The 26,746-nt window shown below is 35.0% G+C and overlaps 1 long non-coding RNA gene across 2 annotated transcripts; it reads right to left on the bottom strand.

The window, feature by feature from the left end:
- Nucleotides 1-8,873: 8,873 nt before the first annotated feature.
- Nucleotides 8,874-20,890, bottom strand: LOC128017838 (uncharacterized). 2 transcript variants are annotated; one of them, XR_008184538.1, is made up of 4 exons: nucleotides 20,762-20,890; nucleotides 17,806-17,870; nucleotides 14,310-15,418; nucleotides 8,874-9,019 (listed from the first exon to the last, which is right to left on the bottom strand). It is a non-coding gene; the product is annotated as an uncharacterized LOC128017838 (long non-coding RNA). The 2 variants fall into 2 exon arrangements; XR_008184537.1 differs by lacking the exon at nucleotides 20,762-20,890 and having other exon boundaries at nucleotides 17,806-17,952.
- Between the last annotated feature and the right edge of the window lie 5,856 nt (nucleotides 20,891-26,746).

Raw genomic sequence — 26,746 nt, forward strand, 5'->3', positions numbered from 1 at the left:
TTAATCATTCAGCAGACGCTTTTATCCAAAGCGACTTACAAATGAGAACAATAGAAGCAGTCAGGTCAAAAAGAGAACAACAACAGAATACAAGTGCCATGACAAGTCTCAGTTAGTCTAGTATAGAACGCATAGCCAGGTATATATAATTTTTTTTTTTTTTTTTTTTTTTTTTTTTATCAAATGAAAAAGACAAGAAAAGGAAAAGTACTGGTGTTAGTAGGTTAAGTGCAGGCGAAAAAGATGAATCTTTAGATGTCTCTTGAAAATGAGTAAAGACTGATGCGAGCAGCTACTGGTAGCCAGTGTAACCTGATGAGGAGAGGAGTAACATGAGCTTTTTTTTGGCTCATTGAAGACAACCCTCGCTAGCAGACATATCAGATAATTAAGATGCCATAATGTTAACAAAAGTATTTAAAGTACACTCTGGATAATATTAACATATGTTACTTAACCAATCTGTCGCAGTTGTTTAACTTTTCTTTGGTATAACCAAACTGACAAGAAACAGAGAAACTGTCAGACGAGTCCTCTCCAGCAGCTGATGTGTCCGCGGTTGCCATGGTAACTCTCAACGGCTAGTAGCCTAATAAAAACAAAAATATAAAAAAATGGTTTTAGCGTCTTTACGGAGATCAAGACTTTTGTTTCATAAATTTTATCAACCTCTTTATTTATTATACATTGTAAGACTCACCTCAGAAAAGCCAATTCTCCTGTCAGACACAGTTGAAGTGAAAAGTGCTTCAAACAAACGCGCTGTGCTCCTGATACTTGTATCTGCGGCAGATGAGATGGTGTAGTCAGTCTGTCATTATTTCAAGTTCACAACTACTTACGAAATATAAAGTTTCCCAACTCCGAAAAATGTATTTCCTTTCTTGTCAATATTGTGCGCGCGGGTGCGTCAGTTGTGGAAACGCGCGCGCGCTGTATGGCACGTCACTATATATTAAAAGCATGTCCATATTCTGACTTGGTGAAAAGAAACACATTTCATCTTTAAGGAACGTTTAATCGTGTGTCTGAAGTTTAATTACACTTTATAAATAGCACTATACTCAGGGAGCATATAAAGAATGTACAAAAATTATGGTAGCCTAATTAAAATTAAGTGCATACGACGTTGTAGTTACGTTGCCAGTAAGTCATGAAGTTACCAATATATTACGAATAGAGGACCTATCTGGGATGTTCTTGGTTATCTTGTTACGTTGAAAGGAGGTACTGACGACGTTGTGAGTTGGTAATGTGATGGTAATACAATACAATTACCGGCATGCGACGTTGTAGTTACCTTGTCAATTGGTAAATCATGGAATTACCAAAATTACCAATACGTTACGTAACATGTTATGTCGTGTGTTAGCAGGGAAACGCTTAAAATTAAAGTGAGCCATAAGTGGTCCACCAAGACATTATACCTTACTCAAATATTTCAAATTTATCCCATTCTTATAATACAAACCTGTGTCCTATTTTATGCGAATCTTCCATCACCAATAACCCAAAAACTTTTTTTTTTTTATAAAATGTTTAACATCAGTTTATCTGATAACAAATCAAATAGCCTAAATCAAACATATACCTTTTTTTTAAATCTACATTGAAAAAACTAAAAAACACTTCAATTAAATACATTATTCTTAAACTGTATCCATTTTATAAACGTAATTTCAACGGTAAATCTTACCATGTTATATTCAAACTAACGTAGTTTTAATCTGATAGGCTACCATTTCTTTACAAAAAAACATTAACTGGATTTCAGCGAATCAAAAACAAGCACGCGTATACGTCATCTCAATTTGAAAAAAACGAATATAAAACCCGCGATATTCAAAAACAGCTTCAATTGCGCTCGAGAAGACACCAGCCCGCCAAATCGCCAACACTTCTAAAGAAACATTTAGAAATGGAGAAGAACGCAAACAAAGACGACGACCCAATAACTGGATATTTTCATTCAGTTTCGCCAATAAAAACATCTAAAAAAAATAACCGGTATTTTAATTGTACAATACAAACATCGAGACAAGAATACCATCAGGCTGTATTCTTCACGCCTGAAAAACATAACAGCATCATCACAGCTGAGAGAAACAAGACCCCGATCAAACTCAGAAATGCAAGAAAAACAATTGGTAAGTATGTGTTCTATAACTTTACAATAATAATAATAATTTTTTTTATTATCCCATTTATCAACATTAGTCTACATAATATTTTATTCTATGCAAACTATTACAAATGTATTAATTGGTACCAAAAACAATACACATTTAAATGTTTATTAACTAATACACAATTAACCTAAATTACAAGAAATAACCTACATATTTTGTAAAGCTATTAAACACGATATATGTCTAGCATTGGGAAAGTCAAACGAACTTTTTTGTCTTTACAAGAAACCACGGTTTTATCCAACAGTTGTTTTATCCAACGAATATCTCTTCGTTATTACACAGTGGGCTTTTTTTTTGAATAGTTCCTGCAAACTGTACCACTTTCAATAAGGAGTTAAACGGTCATACTTGATCCGTGAACCACTTGCGGTTCAGCATGTGATTCAAGAAACGTTATCATTTGAATTTTTTTTCTTAGTCGGTTAACTGTTACCCATTTAATGATTTGAAACGACACTACATCTAGAAAAGACAGTGGTGTTTAATTACTCGCTCACAACCGCACCCAAAAGCGCGCTCACTCACAAAGTGGATCACATTCAGATAGAGCGCGAAGTCCGAATTGATTATCTTTTGCGTATCCATGTACATTGATGGACACACAACATGTCAAAATACGCATATCTGCAATTATTTTGACTCAAGTGATCGCGAAGTGTTCAAAAATAAATCAGGTGTATTAATCTGTGCATTAATTCTATCTTAATTGCCTTCACAATATAAATACCTACTGTCTTACTGTAATTTATGTTAATCAAACAAAGCTGCAAAGCTTATTCTATATTAAATTAATACTGATCAGTTGTTACATTTACATTTCTGTACCCAGTATAAATGCTACATTTATAATGAATACAATTACAAAATGGACTAAGTTACCTGTTTTCTTATTGTTCCCATATAAATGAACTCACAATACATCTACGTACTCTACTTTTTAGCTCACAACGAAGATTTCGACATACAATGCACACGAGAAACAACTGTAGATGTGACAAGTGGACTGGACTTCCCCTGCAAACCTCCTCAAGAGACTCAGCTGAACATAGCTGACATATCCAAAATGCCAAGTCGCCAATCGGTAAGTGAAAAGTTGTGATATAATAATGTAGAACTAAAAAATAAAGCTTATTAAACGATCCATTTAACTAATATATTATAAAGCTGTAGCCTAGATACAATAAATGTTTTATAATATGATTTTTTTATTATTAATATTATGTAATGTTTATATACTAAAACTTTCAAACAAAGTTTCACAAACAGGGCTTATATTAAGCCAGAATTATGCCTTACTTTAGAAAACAAATAGGACATTAAAATAGGTCAGTGCCATTGTTTTGTCTCAAGACGCACACCAGTATGTTTTTAAAAAGGCACAATTATAAAAGCTACTTGAAACTCCTATTTGAACTAAAGCCTAATCCTGGCTTAGTTTTAACCCTATCTTTTAAACCAAACCATAATATTTAACCATCATAACTGTACTGCTTTAAATTGAAATACAAATTGTAACAAATGTTTACATACAATTTACAGAATCTGCAAAATGTTTGTAAAGAGGCATAAAAAAACTACATGGTTTTAACTTACAGTATGCCTTGAATAAAGTATTTCACAAATGTTAGTCCACAAAAAACAGTCTTCATTAAAATAATTTTGTGTGTATATATATATATATATATATATATATATATATATATATATATATATATATATATATATATATATATATATATATATATAGTAGTAAACTGCACACAAATATCAAAAACCATAATAGCTGTGGTTTATCCAAGTACCACAGCTTTTATGATTTCTGATAGTTGTGAATAACATGTTTATCCTGAGGAATTTCACTGCTCACTGTTCTTCAGTGACACCTTATAGTTTAAAATGTGGCACTCAAACACACTGGTTATAGGTTGTTTGTTTTAAATACATTATTAACTATTTACTCTACTTTACAGGTTTTGAAACTCAACGCAACAATTTCGAGCCTCAACAAACCAAGCACCATGATGACCATCCGGGACACAGAGAGCGAAGTCAAGTCCTGCAGAATAGGAGACCAAACAGGAATGATTCAGCTGTCCCTATGGGACAATCAGATAGATATGGTAAAAATTGGTACAACTTACGAATTTACAAACCTGTCAACCAGAACATTTAGTGGAAAAACATACTTGACAACCACAAGAAACACAAAAATTACACAACAAAACACAGCAGTTTTATTGCCTACCACATCAGACACAGAAGATGTTGATACACAAACAAACACAATAACACAAACAATAGAGGGCAGCACAATTTCCATGAAAAAACTGTGTCCTAAGTGTCACAGCACACAATTAGACTTCAACACAAAGTTAAATTTTCACAGGTGCACTACCTGTAAGATACTGAGGAAACAGGAGAGTTACATTTCAAAATGTAATGGCACATTGATTTTCAAGCTTGAAGAAAATGAGCTGTCATTGACAATTGCAAATTCTGTGCTGACTAGATTCATTAGAAAACAAAACACACAATTCCTAGATGCACAGGACATTGAAGAATTTCTTTTAACATGTGGACCTGTGACTGTGACTTACACAGATGACAATCATGTCATAGAAATTAATAAATCAATCAACACAATTGAAGTCACCTCAACACATGACATAGATGACGAACTTTGCACCGTCACAGATTTAGTGTCATTCTCTCAAACATCAGAATCAAAAGTACCAGGTGATAAAAGAAATTATTTTCCTACACAACACATAGAAGTAGAACCAAAACAAACAAAAACCCCCAAAGATCACTAGACGTCACCATGGTTAGGTGACCAATCCCTTTAAGGCACAAAAAAGGTTTTAGTTAGGGTTAGAGTTAGTAGTGAACTAACCCTTTAGACATACACATTACAGACATAACATACACAAACATACATTAATACATATTCATGGTATTTTATTTTATTGTACAACCTGAAAATTATTATTATTATTAACTGTTAAACTGTTTTGATTATACTCTGATACATAAAACTAACGTGTTCTATAATTGTATGTTTTATAATTCAGTCTATGTTAATGTACAAATGTTTTTTGTTCTATCACTTTAATTCTTACACTTTAATTTATCGTTTTATTATAACTTCTGTTCACTTAATATTTGAAGTGATTCCAATTTTACCCTGGCAATGAATATTTTTTCTTTCTTTTTTTTTTTTACACAATTGTTTAAACTAACACTTTGCTTTTCCATTCATTTTGATAACTTGATAATTCATGTGTTCCTTAATGTTATTTAATGTTCATAAATGATCTGTTTCTGAAAAATAAAAAAAATTAAACAACAATATTCAATGTCACAATATTTTCTTTAAACTCCTTCACAAACATTTTGTCCAAACACAGTTTGTTTTACTTTCAACTGTTTACTACATTTGCTAAAAAAAAGAAATCTCACGTTTAAATAATGCCAAATATTGTAATAACCATTTTGCATTACAGTTAAAATTTGTGTCAATGTTACTTTAAAGTGGTCATATAATTGTACATGCACTTTTACAAGTTGATCGTACTGAGAAGTGTGTTGGCAGTGCCTGTACACAACCATCATAAAATGATAAAAATCCATCCAGTGTTTTTTTTTTTTTTTTTTATCTTGTATGTTTCCTCCTGTCTCAAATCAAGCTGTTTGATATTGTGACGTCATATATTCACAGAAACACTTGATCTTCATATCATATGATAGATTTCCTCATTTTGAACAACTTTGCCTCTGGGACCAATGTTGTCAATAAAGCTGTTAATTAAATATTCAAGATTATTTTAAAAAGTTACTTTGGCAAACTAGTCCAAGTCTTTCAGCTGAAAATTAATAAAACCACTGAGATACAATTCTTTAGACTCTGAAGTTCAATAATTATCAAAAACATGTTGAACATTTGCATTTGGACAACTATAAACCAGTAATTTTATAATATATTATTTTCATAGTGTACACAAAGGCCTATTAATACAAACAGAAAGCCCAAAAATTTTCAAAACATTGTAAAATAATGCATAATTTCATTCTTAACAAGCATGCAAAATTTAAGAGAGATTGGGCAAAAAAACAACACTATAACAGTTATGTTTAAAAACACAGTGTTGTTTGAGTAAATGCAATTTATAACCACTAGATGGCAGCGGAAGACCACTAATGGGCTCATTCAGCTAAGTTAAACAGTACTGTTTTCATGAATTCATGCCAAAACATTAATAAATTAACTGTTACAAAATGTTTAAATCTCATTGAATTGATGTTTTCCATTTTGTTCATACATATATATCAGTTTTTAAAATTTTGCCACATTATGGTTACAGTTTAACCTGAAAATGACATCCAAACTCTTAAAAAGAGAATAATTGCAATAAGTTCATTATCACCCATCACTTATTTCAAATACCTATATCTGCAACAAAATGTGTATGCATGTATATGTGTGTCTTTGTCTTTGTATGTGTGTGTTTGCATATGCTTATAGAGTATAAATATATCAGTCTAATCATTTACTTTCAGTTTGTGTGTCTGTCTGTTAGCCTGTTCTCCATTTTGGATGTGTTTAACTGTCATCCATACATCCAGGTTGGCCGAGACCACCTCAGAGGCCTTAATGTGCTTGAACCCCGGTAAACGCTGCTTGCAGCTTTAATTATTATTATTATTATTATTATTATTATTATTCTGCCCTAGAACTGAACGTGCAGCCCAAACCGTAAGGCCTAGAGAGCTGAAATTTGGACAGATCGTAGAGCTCAATTTGGGGAGAACTTATCAAAGTCTCAGCCCAATCGGCCTGACGGGGGCGCTACAGCGCAAAAAGCAAAAATTTTGGACATTTTTGGCCGTAAATCGTATACCGTTAGCCGTAGACTCAAAAACATGGCATTGTTGCAATCCTTGGGTTAGCCCGAACAAAAGTGCACGGCGCCTTTTTGGGGTCTACGACGCACCGTTTTCTCGCAAAATCGAGCTATATCCGAAACCTACTTTTGCGAACTAGTCCTAGGATTTTCAACCAATCAGAACCAAACCACTTCATAAATATTCCCTGGACACTCAATATCAATAATTATTAAAAAAAAGTTGAAATTTCAATTCTTACGCGAAACAGTACGCCAAAAAGCGTCTATGCTAACGTTAGCCAAATACTATTTTGACTATAACTCTTGAACGGAATGAGATATCTTCACCAAACTCGGTACACGTATGTATGAGCTCAATCTTTGGTCAAATCAAAAAAATTGCGCATCTCTGCCACTTGGGGGCGCTATAAGATAGAAAAAACACATAAATTGCTATAACTAGGCAACCGTTGGCTCGATCGACTTGAAAATCGGTATGCAGTGTCTTGGTCTGAAGGGGCACAAGTACTTATGAGGACATTTGCATATCTAAAAAAACATGGCCGTCATTGGCCAAACAAATTTAAGCACCTATTTGAAAGGGTTGACGGATGTTGATCGGAACGAAACTCGCTGGGTACGTTCGACTCATGAACCTTAAGGCCTGTAAGAATTTTGAAAGAAATCGGCCACTAGTTGGCGCTAACGAGTTTTATGGCTCTGTAATCACGTGGTGTTTCACATATCAACACAATATGCATATCATTTGATAGATCTCCTCGTAATGCACAACTTTGCCTCAAGAACCATTGCTGTCAATCAAATCGTTCAATTGTTATTCACAAATATGTTAAAAACCTACTTTTGCGAACTAGTCCTAGGTTTTTTGCCCGATCGGAACCAAACCACTGCAGTAATATTCTGTGGACTCTCTAGATCAATAATTATTAAAAAAATGTTGAATTTTGTCCTTTGGTTAGCTGTAACCGGGTAATTTAGAAAAAGGGGTGTGGCCAAACATACCCCAAAGCCTATAAAACCTAAAGGAAAACTCAAAACTGTATGAAACTCAGTGAAATCATGTATCAGGTGACTCTTAACAAGCATGCAAAGTTTCATGGAGATCAGACCTTAGGTGGCGCTATAACAGTAGAAAAGGTCTCAAAACACAAGATTTCTATGGTAAATGGCCCCAAATTGTTTGAAAATGCTCATATATTCACTCAAAAACACTAAATCTTCATATCATATGATAGATCTCCTCATTCTGAACAACTTTGCCTCTGGGACCAATGTTGTCAATAAAGCTGTTAATTAAATATTCAAGATTATTTTAAAAAGTTACTTTGGCATACTTGTGTTACGGTTTAAGATGAAAATCAATAAAACCACTGAAGTACAATTCTGTAGACTCTGAAGGTCAATAATTATCAAAAACATGTTGAACAATTGCATTTGGACAACTATAAACCAGTAATTTTATAATATGTTCTTTTCATAGTGTACACAAAGGCCTATTAATACAAACAGAAAGCCCACACATTATCAAAACTGTGTAAAACAATGCATAATTTCATTCTAAACAAGCATGCAAAATTTAAGAGAGATTGGGCAAAAAAAAAAAAAAAAACACTATAACAGTTATGTTTAAAAACAGTGTTGCTTGAGTAAATGCAATTTATAACCTCTAGATGGCAGTGGAAGACCACTAATGGGCTCATTCAGTTAAGTTGAACAGTACTGTTGAAAGGATTCATGAATTCATCCCAAAACATTAAAAATGTAACTGTTATAACATTTTAAATCTCATTGAGTCAATGTTTTCCATTTTGTTCTTACAGATATATCAGTTTTTACTATTTTGCCACATTGTGATTACAGTTTAACCTGAAAATGACATCTAAACTCTTAAAAAGAGAAGACTTGCAATAAGTTTATTGTCACCTATCACTTATTTCAAATACCTATATCTGCAACAAAATGTTTGTGCATGTATATGTGTGTCTTTCTGTGTGTGTGTGTGTGTGTGCATATGCTTATAGAGTATACATATATTAGTCTAATCATTTACTTTCAGTGTGTGTGTCTGTCTGTTAGCCTGTTCTCCATTTTGGATGTGTTTAAATGTCATCCATGCATCCAGGTTGGCTCAGACCACCTCAGAGGCCTTAATGTGCTTGAACCCCGGTAAATGCTGCTTGCAGCTTTAATTAGGGGTTCAAGCACGCAGTGCTGAAACCCTATTGTATTTGTTAGGATTTTTATTATTATTATTATTATTAGGGGTTCAAGCACGCAGTGCTGAAACCCTATTGTATTTGTTAGGATTTTTAGGGGTTCAAGCACGCAGTGCTGAAACCCTATTGTAATTGTAAGGATTTTTTTTATTATTATTATTTTTCTCCGCTAAAACTGATCGTGCAGACCAAACCGTAAGGCCTAGAGAGCTGAAACTTGGCCAGATTGTAGAGCTCCCCGAGGGGACATTCTGACAAAGTCTCACCCCAATCGGCCAAACGGGGGCGCTACAGTGCAAAAAACAAAAATTTTGGACATTTTTGGCCGTAAATCGTAAACCGTTACCCATAAACTCAAAAACATGGCATTGTTGCAATCCTTGGGTTAGACCGAACAAAAGTGTACGGCGCCTTTTTGGGGTCTACGACGCACCGTTTTCTCGCAAAATCGAGCTATATCCGAAACCTACTTTTGCGAACTAGTCCTAGGATTTTCAACCAATCAGAACCAAACCACTGCAGAAATCTCCACTGTCCACTCAATATCAAAAATTATCAAAAAAAAGTTGAAATTTCGATTCTTACGCGAAACAGTACGCCGAAAAGCGTCTAAGGTAACGTTAGCCAAATGCTATTTTGACTATAACTCTTGAACGGAATGAGATATCTTCACCAAACTCGGTATACAGATGTATGAGCTCAATCTTTGGTCAAATAAAAAAAATTGCGCATCTCTGCCACTTGGGGGCGCTATAAGATAGAAAAAACACATAAATTAATATAACTAGGCAACCGTTGGCTCGATCGACTTGAAAATTGGTATGCAGTGTCTTGGTCTGAAGGGGCACAAGTACCTATGAGGACATTTGCATATCTCAAAAAAACATGGCCGCCATTGGCCAAACAATTTTAAGCACCTATTTGAAAGGGTTAACGGATGTTGATCGGAACGAAACTCGCTGGGTACGTTCAACTCGTGAACCTTAAGGTCTGTAAGAATTTTGAAAGAAATCGGCCACTAGTTGGCGCTAACGAGTTTTATGGCTCTGTAATCACGTGGTGTTTCACATATCAACGAAATATGCATATCATTTGATAGATCTCCTCATAATGCACAACTTTGCCTCAAGAACCATTGCTGTCAATCAAATTGTTCAAATGTTATTCACAAATATGTTAAAAACCTACTTTTACGAACTAGTCCTAGGTTTTTTGTCCGATCGGAACCAAACTACTGCAGTAATATTCTGTGGACTCTCTAGATCAATAATTATCAAAAAAATGTTGAATTTTGTCCTTTGGTTAGCTGTAAAGGGGTAATTTAGTAAAAGGAGTGTGGCCAAACATACCCCAAAGCCTATAAAACCTAAACGAAAACTCAAAACTTTATGAAACTTCGTGGAATCATGTATCAGGTGACTCTTAACAAGCATGCAAAGTTTCATGGAGATCGGATCATAGGTGGCGCTATAACAGTTGAAAAAGCCTCAAAAACAAACATTTTCAATAGAAAATGATCACAATTTGTAGGACATGTTCATACATTCACACAAACACTAGATCTTCATATCATATGATAGATCTCCTCTTTGTGAACAACTTTGCCTCAAGGAGCGAAGATGTCAATCAAATCGTTCAATTGTTATTCACAAATATGTTAAAAACTTACTTTTGCGAACTAGTCCCAGATTTTTTACCCGATCGAAACCAAACCACTGCAGTAATTTTCTCTGGACTCTCTAGATCAATAATTATCAAAAAAATGTTGAATTTTGTCCTTTGGTTAGCTTTAACTGGCTAAATTAGAAAAGGGGCGTGACCAAAATACCCAAAAGCATATAAAACCTAAACGAAAACTCAAAACTTTATGAAACTTGGTGAAAACATGTAACAGGTGACTCTTAACAAGCATGCAAATTTTCATGGAGATCGGACCACAGGTGGCGCTATGACAGTAGAAAAGGTCTCAAAACATAAGATTGATATGGTAAATGGCCTCAAATTGTCTGAAAATGCTCATATATTCACATGAACACTAGATCTTCATATCATATGATAGATCTCCTCATTCTGAACAACTTTTGGGACCAATGTTGTCAATAAAGCTGTTAATTAAATATTGAAGATTATTTAAAAAAGTTACTTTGGCAAAGTAGTCCAAGGCTTTAAGCTGAAAATCAATAAAACCACTGAAGTACAATTCTCTAGACTCTGAAGGTCAATAATAATGAAAAACATGTTGAAAAATTGCATTTGGACAACTATAAACCAGTGATTGTATAATATGTTCTTTTCACAGTGTACACAAAGGCCTATTAATACAAACAGAAAGCCCACAAACTATCAAAACTGTGTAAAATAAAGCCTAATTTCATTCTAAACAAGCATGCAAAATTTAAGAGAGATTGGGCAAAAAACTTTACACTATAACAGTTATGTTTAAAAACAGTGTTGTTTGAGTAAATGCAACCACTAGATGGCAGCGGAAGACCACTAATGGGCTCATTCAGCAAATTGAAACAGTACTTTTGAGAAGATTTATGAATTCATGCCTAAACAATAAAAAAAAAAAACACTGTTACAACATTTTAAATCTCACTGAGTTAAAGTTTTCCATTTTGTTCATACAGACTTACCAGTTTTTACAATTTTGCCACATTATGATTACAGTGAAACCTGAAAATGACATCCAAACTCTTAAAACTAGTTTAATCATTTAATTTCAGTGCGTGTGTCTGTCTGTCAGCCTATTCTCCGTTTTGGATGTGTTTAACTGTCATCCGTACATCCAGGTTGGCTCAGACCACCTCAGAGGCCTTAATGTGCTTGAACCCCGTAAATGCTGCTTGCAGCTTTAATTATTATTATTATTATTATTATTATTATTATTATTCTCCACTCAAACTGATCGTGCAGCCTAAACCGTAAGGGCTAGAAAGCTGAAACTTGGTCAGATTGTAGTAGTCCGGCCTTCTTTTCAGATACTGAGTCTCGACCCAATCGGCCTAACGGGGGCGCTACAGCGCAAAAAGCAAAAATTTTGGACATTTTTGGCCGTAAATCGTATACCGTTAGCCATAGACTCAAAAACATGGCATTGTTGCAATCCTTGGGTTAGCCCGAACAAAAGTGCACGGCGCCTTTTTGGGGTCTACGACGCACCGTTTTCTCGCAAAATCGAGCTATATCCGAAACCTACTTTTGCGAACTAGTCCTAGGATTTTCAACCAATCAGAACCAAACCACTTCATAAATATTCCCTGGACACTCCATATCAATAATTATTAAAAAAAAGTTGAAATTTCAATTCTTACGCGAAACAGTACGCCAAAAAGCGTCTATGCTAACGTTAGCCAAATACTATTTTGACTATAACTCTTGAACGGAATGAGATATCTTCACCAAACTCGGTACACATATGTATGAGCTCAATCTTTGGTCAAATCAAAAAAATTGCGCATCTCTGCCACTTGGGGGCGCTATAAGATAGAAAAAACACATAAATTGCTATAACTAGGCAACCATTGGCTCGATCAACTTGAAAATCGGTATGCAGTGTCTTGGTCTGAAGGGGCACAAGTACTTATGAGGACATTTGCATATCTCAAAAAACATGGCCGTCATTGGCCAAACAAATTTAAGCACCTATTTGAAAGGGTTAACGGATGTTGATCGGAACGAAACTCGCTGGGTACGTTCGACTCATGAACCTTAAGGTCTGTAAGAATTTTGAAAGAAATCGGCCACTAGTTGGCGCTAACGAGTTTTATGGCTCTGTAATCACGTGGTGTTTCACATATCAACACAATATGCATATCATTTGATAGATCTCCTCGTAATGCACAACTTTGCCTCAAGAACCATTGCTGTCAATCAAATCGTTCAATTGTTATTCACAAATATGTTAAAAACCTACTTTTGCGAACTAGTCCTAGGTTTTTTGCCCGATCGGAACCAAACCACTGCAGTAATATTCTGTGGACTCTCTAGATCAATAATTATTAAAAAAATGTTGAATTTTGTCCTTTGGTTAGCTGTAACCGGGTAATTTAGAAAAAGGGGTGTGGCCAAACATACCCCAAAGCCTATAAAACCTAAAGGAAAACTCAAAACTGTATGAAACTCAGTGAAATCATGTATCAGGTGACTCTTAACAAGCATGCAAAGTTTCATGGAGATCAGACCATAGGTGGCGCTATAACAGTAGAAAAGGTCTCAAAACACAAGATTTATATGGTAAATGGCCCCAAATTGTTTGAAAATGCTCATATATTCACTCAAAAACACTAAATCTTCATATCATATGATAGATCTCCTCATTCTGAACAACTTTGCCTCTGGGACCAATGTTGTCAATAAAGCTGTTAATTAAATATTCAAGATTATTTTAAAAAGTTACTTTGGCATACTTGTGATACGGTTTAAGATGAAAATCAATAAAACCACTGAAGTACAATTCTGTAGACTCTGAAGGTCAATAATTATCAAAAACATGTTGAACAATTGCATTTGGACAACTATAAACCAGTAATTTTATAATATGTTCTTTTCATAGTGTACACAAAGGCCTATTAATACAAACAGAAAGCCCACACATTATCAAAACTGTGTAAAACAATGCATAATTTCATTCTAAACAAGCATGCAAAATTTAAGAGAGATTGGGCAAAAAACAAAACAAAACACTATAACAGTTATGTTTAAAAACAGTGTTGCTTGAGTAAATGCAATTTATAACCTCTAGATGGCAGTGGAAGACCACTAATGGGCTCATTCAGTTAAGTTGAACAGTACTGTTGAAAGGATTCATGAATTCATCCCAAAACATTAAAAATGTAACTGTTATAACATTTTAAATCTCATTGAGTCAATGTTTTCCATTTTGTTCTTACAGATATATCAGTTTTTACTATTTTGCCACATTGTGATTACAGTTTAACCTGAAAATGACATCTAAACTCTTAAAAAGAGAAGACTTGCAATAATTTTATTGTCACCTATCACTTATTTCAAATACCTATATCTGCAACAAAATGTTTGTGCATGTATATGTGTGTCTTTCTGTGTGTGTGTGTGTGCATATGCTTATAGAGTATACATATATTAGTCTAATCATTTACTTTCAGTGTGTGTGTCTGTCTGTTAACCTGTTCTCCATTTTGGATGTGTTTAAATGTCATCCATGCATCCAGGTTGGCTCAGACCACCTCAGAGGCCTTAATGTGCTTGAACCCCGGTAAATGCTGCTTGCAGCTTTAATTATTAGGGGTTCAAGCACGCAGTGCTGAAACCCTATTGTAATTGTTAGGATTTTTATTATTATTATTATTATTATTATTATTATTATTATTCTTCCGCCCTAGAACTGAACGTGCAGCCCAAACCGTAAGGCCTAGAGAGCTGAAATTTGGACAGATCGTAGAGCTCATTTTGGGGAGAACTTATCAAAGTCTCAGCCCAATCGGCCAAACGGGGGCGCTATAGCGCAAAAAACAAAAATTTTGGACGTTTTTGGCCGTGAATCGTAAACTGTTAGCCATAAACTCAAAAACATGGCATCATAGCAATCCTTGGGTTAGCCCGAACAAAAGTGCACGGCGCCTTTTTGGGGTCTACGACACACCGTTTTCTCGCAAAATCGAGCTATATCCGAAACCTACTTTTGCGAACTAGTCCTAGGATTTTCAACCAATCAGAACCAAACCACTTCATAAATATTCCCTGGACACTCAATATCAATAATTATCAAAAAAAAGTTGAAATTTCAATTCTTACGCGAAACAGTACACCAAAAAGCGTCTATGCTAACGTTAGCCAAATGCTATTTTGACTATAACTCTTGAACAGAATGAGATATCTTCACCAAACTCGGTACACATATGTATAAGCTCAATCTTTGGTCAAATAAAAAAAATTGCGCATTTCTGCCACTTGGGGGTGCTATAAGATAGAAAAAACACATTAATTGCTATAACTAGGCAACCGTTGGCTCGATCGACTTGAAAATTGGTATGCAGTGTCTTGGTCTGAAGGGGCACAAGTACCTATGAGGACATTTGCATATCTCAAAAAACATGGCCGCCATTGGCCAAACAAATTTAAGCACCTATTTGAAAGGGTTAACGGATGTTGATCGGAACGAAACTCATTGGGTATGTTCGACTCATGAACCTTAAGGGCTGTAAGAATTTTGAAAGAAATCGGCCACTAGTTGGCGCTAACGAGTTTTATGGCTCTGTAATCACGTGGTGTTTCACATATCAACACAATATGCATATCATTTGATAGATCTCCTCATAATGCACAACTTTGCCTCAAGAACTATTGCTGTCAATCAAATCGTTCAATTGTTATTCACAAATATGTTAAAAACCTACTTTTGCGAACTAGTCCTAGGTTTTTTGTCCGATCGGAACCAAACCACTGCAGTAATATTCTGTGGACTCTCTAGATCAATAATTATTAAAAAAATGTTGAATTTTGTCCTTTGGTTAGCTGTAACAGGGTAATTTAGAAAAAGAGGTGTGGCCAAACATACCCCAAAGCCTATAAAACCTAAACAAAAACTCAAAACTTTATGAACCTTTGTAAAATTATGTAACAGATGACTCTTAACAAGCATGCAAAGTTTCATGGAGATCAGACCATAGGTGGCGCTATAACAGTACAACAGGTCTCAAAACACAAGATTTATATGGTAAATGGCCTCAAATTGTTTTAAAATGTTCATATATTCACTCAAAAACACTAAATCTTCATATCATATGATAGATCTCCTCATTCTGAACAACTTTGCCTCTGGGACCAATGTTGTCAATATAGCTGTTAATTAAATATTCAAGATTATTTTAAAAAGTTACTCTGGTAAACTAGTGATTGGGTATAAGCTGAAAATAAATAAAACCACTGAAGTACAATTCTCTAGACTCTGAAGGTCAATAATTATCAAAAACATGTTGAACAATTGCATTTGGACAACTATAAACCAGTAATTTTATAATATGTTCTTTTCATAGTGTACACAAAGGCCTATTAATACAAACAGAAAGCCCACACATTATCAAAACTGTGTAAAACAATGCATAATTTCATTCTAAACAAGCATGCAAAATTTAAGAGAGATTGGGCAAAAAAAAAAAAAAAACACTATAACAGTTATGTTTAAAAACAGTGTTGCTTGAGTAAATGCAATTTATAACCTCTAGATGGCAGTGGAAGACCACTAATGGGCTCATTCAGTTAAGTTGAACAGTACTGTTGAAAGGATTCATGAATTCATCCCAAAACATTAAAAATGTAACTGTTATAACATTTTAAATCTCATTGAGTCAATGTTTTCCATTTTGTTCTTACAGATATATCAGTTTTTACTATTTTGCCACATTGTGATTACAGTTTAACCTGAAAATGACATCTAAACTCTTAAAAAGAGAAGACTTGCAATAAGTTTATTGTCACCTATCACTTATTTCAAATACCTATATCTGCAACAAAATGTTTGTGCATGTATATGTGTGTCTTTCTGTGTGTGTGTGTGTGCATATACTTATAGAGTATACATATATTAGTCTAATCATTTACTTTCAGTGTGTGTGTCTGTCTGTTAACCTGTTCTCCATTTTGGATGTGTTTAAATGTCATCCATGCATCCAGGTTGGCTCAGACCACCTCAGAGGCCTTAATGTGCTTGAACCCCGGTAAATGCTGCTTGCAGCTTTAATTATTATTATTATTATTCTTCCGCCTTAAAACTGAACGTGCAGCCCAAACCGTAAGGCCTAGAGAGCTGAAACTTGGTCAGATGGTAGTAGTCTTGCTCGCTACTCAGATACAATGAACCGGCCCAATCGGCCTAACGGGGGCGCTACAGCGCAAAAAACAAAAATTTTGGACAATTTTGGCCGTAAAGTGTAAACCGTTAGCCATAGACTCAAAAACATGGCATTGTTGCAATCCTTGGGTTAGCCCGAACAAAAGTGCACGGCGCCTTTTTGGGGTCTACGACGCACCGTTTTCTCGCAAAATCGAGCTAAATCCGAAACCTACTTTTGCGAACTAGTCCTAGGATTTTCAACCAATCAGAACCAAACCACTTCATAAATATTCCCTGGACACTCAATATCAATAATTATCAAAAAAAAGTTGAAATTTCAATTCTTACGCGAAACAGTACACCAAAAAGCGTCTATGCTAACGTTAGCCAAATGCTATTTTAACTATAACTCTTGAACGGAATGAGATATCTTCACCAAACTCGGTATACATATGTATAAGCTCAATCTTTGGTCAAATCAAAAATATTGCGCATCTCTGCCACTTGGGGGCGCTATAAGATAGAAAAAACACATAAATGGCTATAACTAGGCAACTGTTGCCTCGATCGACTTGAAAATTGGTATGCAATGTCTCGGTCTGAAGGGGCACAAGTACATATGAGGACATTTGCATATCTAAAAAAAACATGGCCGCCATTGGCCAAACAATTTTAAGCACCTATTTGAAAGGGTTAACGGATGTTGATCGGAACGAAACTCGCTGGGTACGTTCGACTCATGAACCTTAAGGTCTGTAAGAATTTTGAAAGAAATCGGCCACTAGTTGGCGCTAACGAGTTTTATGGCTCTGTAATCACGTGGTGTTTCACATATCAACACAGTATGCATATCATTTGATAGATCTCCTCATAATGCACAACTTTGCCTCAAGAACCATTGCTGTCAATCAAATCATTCAATTGTTATTCACAAATATGTTAAAAACCTACTTTTGCGAACTAGTCCTAGGTTTTTTGTCCGATCGGAACCAAACCACTGCAGTAATATTCTGTGGACTCTCTAGATCAATAATTATTAAAAAAATGTTGAATTTTGTCCTTTGGTCAGCTGTAAAGGGGTAATTTAGAAAAAGGGGTGTGGCCAAACATACCCCAAAGCCTATAAAACCTTAACGAAAACTCAATACTTTATGAAACTCAGTGAAATCATGTAACAGATGACTCTTAACAAGCATGCAAAGTTTCATGGAGATCAGACCATAGGTGGCGCTATAACAGTAGAAAAGGTCTCAAAACACAAGATTTATATGGTAAATGGCCTCAAATTGTTTGTAAATGCTCATATATTCACTCAAAAACACTAAATCTTTATATCATTTGATAAATATCCTCATTCTGAACAACTTTGCCTCTAAACATTCAAGATTATTTTAAAAAGGTACTTTGGCAAACTAGTGATCGGGTATAAGATGAAAATCAATAAAACCACTGAAGTACAATTCTCTAGACTCTGAAGGTCAATAATTATCAAAAACATGTTGAACAATTGCATTTAGACAACTATAAACCAGTAATTTTATATTATGTTATTTGCATAGTGTACACAAAGGCCTATTAATACAAACAGAAATCCCACAAATGATCAAAACTGTGTAAAATAATGCATGATTTCATTCTAAACAAGCATGCAAAATTTAAGAGAGATTGGGCAAAAATAAAAAAAATAACAACACTATAACAGTTATGTTTAGAAACACAGTGTTGTTTCAGTAAATGCAATTTATAACCACTAGATGGCAGCGGAAGATCACTAATGGGCTCATTCAGTTAAAATGAACAGTACTGTAGAAAGGATTCATGAATTCATGCCAAAACATTAATAAATTAACTGTTATAACATGTTACATCTTATTGAATCAATGTTTTCCATTTTGTTCATACAGACACATAATTTTTTACAATTTTGCCACATTGTGATTACAGTGAAACCTGAATGACATCTAAACTCTTAAAAACTAGTTTAATCATTTAATTTCAGTGTGTGTGTGTCTGTCTTTTGGATGTATTTAAATGTCATCCATACATCCTGGTTGGCCGAGACCACCCCAGAGGCACAAAGACCTATTAATACAAACAGAAATCCCACAAATTATCAAAACTGTGTAAAGTAATGCATAATTTCATTCTAAACAAGCATGCAACATTTAAGAGAGATAGGGCAAAAAAACCCAACAACAACACTTTAACAGTTATGTTTAAAAACACAGTGTTGTTTGAGTAAATGCAATTTATAACCACTAGAAGGCAGCGGAAGACCACTAATGGGCTCTTTCAGCTAGTACTGTTTTTATGAATTCATGCCAAAACATTAATAAATTAACTGTTATAACATTTTGTATCTCATTGAATTGATGTTTTCCATTTTGTTCATACAGATGTATCAGTTTTAACAATTTTGCCACATTATGATTACAGTTTAATCTGAAAATGACATCTAAACTCTAAAAAAAGAGAAGACTTGCAATAAGCTTATTGTCACCTATCACTTTTTATCAAATACCTATATCTGCAACAAAATGTTTGTGCATGTATATGTGTATCTTTGTGTGTCTTTGTGTGTGTGTGTGTGTGTGTGTGTGTGTGTGTGTGTGTGCATATGCTTATAGAGTATACATATATTAGTCTAATCATTTACTTTCAGTGTGCGTGTCTGTCTGTTAGCCTGTTCTCCATTTTGGATGTGTTTAACTGTCATCCATACATCCAGGTTGGCTCTGACCACCTCAGAGGCCTTAATGTGCTTGAACCCCGGTAAATGCTGCTTGCAGCTTTAATTATTATTATTATTATTATTCTTCTGCCCTAGAACTGAACGTGCAGCCCAAACCGTAAGGCCTAGAGAGCTGAAATTTGGACAGATCGTAGAGCTCAATTTGGGGAGAACTTATCAAAGTCTCAGCCCAATCGGCCTAACGGGGGCGCTACAGCGCAAAAAACAAAAATTTTGGACATTTTTGGCCGTAAATCGTATACCGTTAGCCGTAGACTCAAAAACATGGCATTGTTGCAATCCTTGGGTTAGCCCGAACAAAAGTGCAAGGCGCCTTTTTGGGGTCTACGACGCACCGTTTTCTCGCAAAATCGAGCTATATCCAAAACCTACTTTTGCGAACTAGTCCTAGGATTTTCAACCAATCAGAACCAAACCACTTCATAAATATTCCCTGGACACTCAATATCAATAATTATCAAAAAAAAGTTGAAATTTCAATTCATACACGAAACAGTACACCAAAAAGCGTCTATGCTAACGTTAGCCAAATGCTATTTTAACTATAACTATTGAACGGAATGAGATATCTTCACCAAACTCGGTATACATATGTATGAGCTCAATCTTTGGTCAAATAAAAAAAATTGCGCATCTCTGCCACTTGGGGGCGCTATAAGATAGAAAAAACACATAAATGGCTATAACTAGGCAACCGTTGGCTCGATCGACTTGAAAATTGGTATGCAATGTCTTGGTCTGAAGGGGCACAAGTACCTGTGAGGACATTTCCATATCTCAAAAAAACATGGCCGCCATTGGTCAAACAATTTTAAGCACCTATTTGAAAGGGTTAACGGATGTTTATCGGAACGAAACTCACTGGGTACGTTCGACTCATGAACCTTAAGGTCTGTAAGAATTTTGAAAGAAATCGGCCACTAGTTGGCGCTAACGAGTTTTATGGCTCTGTAATCACGTGGTGTTTCACATATCAACACAATATGCATATCATTTGATAGATCTCCTCATAATGCACAACTTTGCCTCAAGAACCATTGCTGTCAATCAAATCGTTCAATTGTTATTCACAAATATGTTAAAAACCTACTTTTGCGAACTAGTCCTAGGTTTTTTGTCCGATCGGAACCAAACCACTGCAGTAATATTCTGTGGACTCTCTAGATCAATAATTATTAAAAAAATGTTGAATTTTGTCCTTTGGTTAGCTGTAAAGGGGTAAGTTAGGAAAAGGGGTGTGGCCAAACATACCCCAAAGCCTATAAAACCTAAACGAAAACTCAAAACTTTATTAGCCTTCGAGAAATCATGTAACAGATGACTCTTAACAAGCATGCAAAGTTTCATGGAGATCAGACCATAGGTGGCGCTATAACAGTAGAAAAGGTCTCAAAACACAAGATTTATATGGTAAATGGCCTCAAATTGTTTGAAAATGCTCATATATTCACTCAAAAACACTAAATCTTCATATCATATGATAGATCTCCTCATTCTGAACAACTTTGCCTCTGGGACCAATGTTGTCAATAAAGCTGTTAATTAAATATTCAAGATTATTTGAAAAAGTTACTTTGGCATACTTGTGATACGGTTTAAGATGAAAATCAATAAAACCACTGAAGTACAATTCTCTAGACTCTGAAGGTCAATAATTATCAAAAACATGTTGAACAATTGCATTTGGGCAACTATAAACCAGTCATTTTATGATATGTTCTTTTCATAGTGCACACAAAGGCCTATTAATACAATCAGAAAGCCCACAAATTATCAAAACTGTGTAAAATAATGCATAATTTCATTCTAAACAAGCATGCAAAATTTAGGAGAGATTGGGCAAAAAAAAAATTAACGCTATAACAGTTATGTTTAAAAACACAGTGTTGTTGGAGTAAATGCAATTTATAACCACTAGATGGCAGCGGAAGACCACTAATGGGCTCATTCAGTAAAGTTGAACAGTACTGTTGAAATGATTCATGAATACATGCCAAAACATTAAAAAATGAACTGTTATAACATTTTAAATCTAATTGAGTCAATGTTTTCCATTTTTTTCATACAGATATATCAGTTTTTAAAATTTTGCCACATTATGATTACAGTTTAACCTAAAAAATGACATCTAAACTCTTAAAAAGAGAAGACTTGCAATAAGTTTATTATCACCTATCACTTATTTCAAATACCTATATCTGCAACAAAATGTTTGTGCATGTATACGTGAGTCTTTGTGTGTGTGTGTGTTTATGTGTGTGTGTGCATATGCTTATAGAGTATTAATATATTAGTCTAATCATTTACTTTCAGTGTGTGTCTGTCTGTTAGCCTGTTCTCCATTTTGGATGTGTTTAACTGTCATCCATGCATCCAGGTTGGCTCTGACCACCTCAGAGGCCTTAATGTGCTTGAACCCCGGTAAAATGCTGCTTGCAGCTTTAATTATTATTATTATTATTATTCTTCCGCCTTAAAACTGAACGGGCAGCCCAAACCGTAAGGCCTAGAGAGCTCAAACTTGGTCAAAAGGTAGTAGTCTTGCTCGCTACTCAGATACAAAGATCCAGCCCATTCGGCCAGTGGGGGGCGCTACAGCGATCAAAAATGCGTTTTTGCTAATAGCTCCTAAACCGCTTGTCGTAGACTCAAAAATTTAACATTTCTGGAATCCTTGGGTCAAGCGAAATTAAAAACGGTCACTCTGATTTGGGGTCTAGGAGGCCTCGTTTTTTCGCAAACTTGAAGTATGTCCAAAACCTACTTTTGCGAACTAGTCCTAGGTTTTTCACCCAATCGGAACCAAACTACTGCAGAAGTTTTCTCTGGACAGTGAATATCAATAATTATCAAAAAAAAGTTGAAATTTCGACTTACTGTTGTAATGGGCTGCCAAAACGTTCGAAAGTCGAGGACCAATTTTACGCAACAGGCTATAACTTGTGAATTAAATGAGATATCTTAACCAAACTTGCTGGACATTTGTAAGAGCAAAAACTTTGGTCAAATAAAAAAAATTGCACACCTCTGCCACTTGGGGGCGCTATAAGACAGAAAAAACACATAAATGGCTATAACTAAGCAACCGTTGGTCCGATCGACTTGAAAATTGGCATGTCATGTCTTTGTCAGAAGTGGCACAAGTATCTATGAGGACATTCGCGTATCTCAAAAAACATGGCCGCCATTGGCCAAAGAAGTTTGAGCACCTATTTAACAAGGTTAACGGATGTCAATCGGAACGAAAATCGGTGGGCATGTTTGACTCATAGCCCTAAAGGACTGTAAGAATTTTGAAATAAATCGGCCACTAGTTGGCGCTAACGAGTTTTATGGCTCTGTAATCACGTGGTGTTTCACATATCAACACAATATGCATATCATTTGATAGATCTCCTCATAATGCACAACTTTGCCTCAAGAACCATTGCTGTCAATCAAATCGTTCAATTGTTATTCACAAATATGTTAAAAACCTACTTTTGCGAACTAGTCCTAGGTTTTTTGCCCGATCGGAACCAAACCACTGCAGTAACATTCTGTGGACTCTCTAGATCAATAATTATTAAAAAAATGTTGAATTTTGTCCTTTGGTTAGCTGTAACGGCGTAATTTAGAAAAAGGGGTGTGGCCAAACATACCCCAAAGCCTATAAAACCTAAAGGAAAACTCAAAACTTTATGAAACTCAGTGAAATCATGTAACATGTGACTCTTAACAAGCATGCAAAGTTTCATGGAGATCAGACCATAGGTGGCGCTATAACAGTAGAAAAGGTCTCAAAACACAAGATTTATATGGTAAATGGCCTCAAATTGTTTGAAAATGTTCATATATTCACTCAAAAACACTAAATCTTCATATCATATGATAAATCTCCTCATTCTGAACAACTTTGCCTCTGGGACCAATGTTGTCAATAAAGCTGTTAATTAAATATTCAAGATTATTGAAAAAAGTTACTTTGGCATACTTGTGATACGGTTTAAGATGAAAATCAATAAAACCACTGAAGTACAATTCTCTAGACTCTGAAGGTCAATAATTATCAAAAACATGTTGAACAATTGCATTTGGGCAACTATAAACCAATAATTTTATAATATGTTATTTGCATAGTGTACACAAAGGCCTATTTATACAAACAGAAAGCCCACAAATTATCAAAACTGTGTAAAATAATGCATGATTTCATTCTAAACAAGCATGCAAAATTTAAGAGAGATTGGGCAAAAAAAAAATTACAACACTATAACAGTTATGTTTTAAAACACAGTGTTGTTTAAGTAAATGCAATTTATAACCACTAGATGGCAGCGGAAGACCACTAATGGGCTCATTCAGCTAGTTGAACAGTACTGTTTTCATGAATTCATGCCATAACATTAATAAATGAACTGTTATAACATTTTAAATCTCATTGAATTGATGTTTTCCATTTTGTTTATACAGATGTATCAGTTTTGCCACATTATGATTACAGTTTAACCTGAAAATGACATCTAAACTCTGAAAAAGAGAAGACTTGCAATAATTGTATGTCACCTATCACTTATTTCAAATACCTATATCTGCAACAAAATGTTTGTGCATGTATATGTGTGTCTTTGTGTGTGTGTGTGTGCATATGCTTATAGAGTATACATATATTAGTCTAATCATTTACTTTCAGTGTGTGTGTCTGTCTGTTAACCTGTTCTCCATTTTGGATGTGTTTAAATGTCATCCAAACATCCAGGTTGGCTCTGACCACCTCAGATGCCTTAAATGCTTGAACCCCGGTAAAATGCTGCTTGCAGCTTTAATTATTATTATTATTATTCTTCCGCCTTAAAACTGAATGTGCAGCCCAAACCGTAAGGCCTAGAGAGCTGAAACTTGGTCAGATGGTAGTAGTCCTGCTCGCTACTCAGATACAAAAAACCGGCCCAATCGGCCTAACGGGGGCGCTACAGCGCAAAAAACTAAAATTTTTGACATTTTTGGCCGCAGGACGTAAACCGTTAGTCGTAGACTCAAAAACATGGCATCATTGCAATCCTTGGGTTAGTCCGAACAAAAGTGCACAGCTGCATTTTTTGCTCTACGACGCACCGTTTTCGTGCAAAATCGAGCTATATCCGAAACCTACTTTTGCGAACTAGTCCTAGGATTTTCAACCATTCGAAACCAAACCACTGCAGAAATATTCCCTCGACACTCAATATCAATAATTATCAAAAAAAAGTTGAAATTTCAATTTTTACGCAAAACTATACGCCAAAAAGCGTCTATGCTAACGTTAGCCAAATGCTATTTTAACTATAACTCTTGAACGGAATGAAATATCTTCACCAAACTTGGTACACATATGTATGAGCTCAATCTTTGGTGAAATAAAAAAAATTGCGCATCTCTGCCACTTGGGGGCGCAATAAGATAGAAAAAACACATAAATGGCTATAACTAGGCAACCGTTGGCTCGATCGACTTGAAAATTGGTATGCAGTGTCTTGGTCTGAACGGGCACAAGTACCTATGAGGACATTTGCATATCTCAAAAAACATGGCCGCCATTGGCCAAACAATTTTAAGCTCCTATTTGAAAGGGTTAATGGATGTTGATCGGAACGAAACTCGCTGGGTACGTTCAACTCATGAACCTTAAGGTCTGTAAGAATTTTGAAAGAAATCGGCCACTAGTTGGCGCTAACGAGTTTTATGGCTCTGTTATCACGTGGTGTTTCACATATCAACACAATATGCATATCATTTGATAGATCTCCTCATAATGCACAACTTTGCCTCAAGAACCATTGCTGTCAATCAAATCGTTCAATTGTTATTCACAAATATGTTAAAAACCTACTTTTGCGAACTAGTCCTAGGTTTTTTGCCCGATCGGAATCAAACCACAGCAGTAATATTCTGTGGACTCTCTAGATCAATAATCATCAAAAAAAAATTGAATTTTGTCCTTTGGTTAGCTGTAAAGGGGTAATTTAGAAAAAGGGGTGTGGCCAAACATACCCCAAAGCCTATAAAACCTAAACGAAAACTCAAAACTTTATGAAACTCGGGTAAATCATGTAACAGGTGACTCTTAACAAGCATGCAAAGTTTTATGGAGATCAGACCATAGGTGGCGCTATAACAGTAGAAAAGGTCTCAAAACACAAGATTTATATGGTAAATGGCCACAAATTGTTTGAAAATGCTCATATATTCACTCAAAAACATTAAATCTTCATATCATTTGATAAATCTCCTCATTCTGAACAACTTTGCCTCTTTGACCAATGTTGTCAATAAAGCTGTTAATTAAATATTCAAGATTATTTTAAAAAGTTACTTTGGCATACTACTGATAGGATTTAAGATGAAAATCAATAAAACCACTGAAGTACAATTCTCTAGACTCTGAAGGTCAATAATTATCAAAAACATGTTGAACAATTGCATTTGGACAACTATAAACCAGTATTTTATAATATGTTATTTGCATAGTGTACACAAAGGCCTATTAATACAAACAGAATGTCCACAAGTTATCAAAACTGTGTAAAATAATGCATAATTTCATTCTAAACAAGCATGCAAAATTTAAGAGAGATTGGGCAAAAAAACACTAAGAGTTATAAAGGATTAACACATGGATGTATGAGAAATTGCCATTTATAACCACTAGATGGCAGCGGAAAACCACTAATGGGCTCATTCAGCTAACTTAAACAGTACAGTTGAAAGGATGTATGAATTAATGCCTAAACAATAAAAAAAAAACACTCTTACAACATTTCAAATCTCATTGAGTTAAATTTTTCCATTTTGTTCATTCAGACATATCAGTTTTTAAAATTTTGCCACATTATGATTACAGTGAAACCTGA

This window comes from Carassius gibelio, chromosome A7, assembly GCF_023724105.1.
Source record: "Carassius gibelio isolate Cgi1373 ecotype wild population from Czech Republic chromosome A7, carGib1.2-hapl.c, whole genome shotgun sequence".
NCBI lineage: Eukaryota > Metazoa > Chordata > Actinopteri > Cypriniformes > Cyprinidae > Carassius > Carassius gibelio.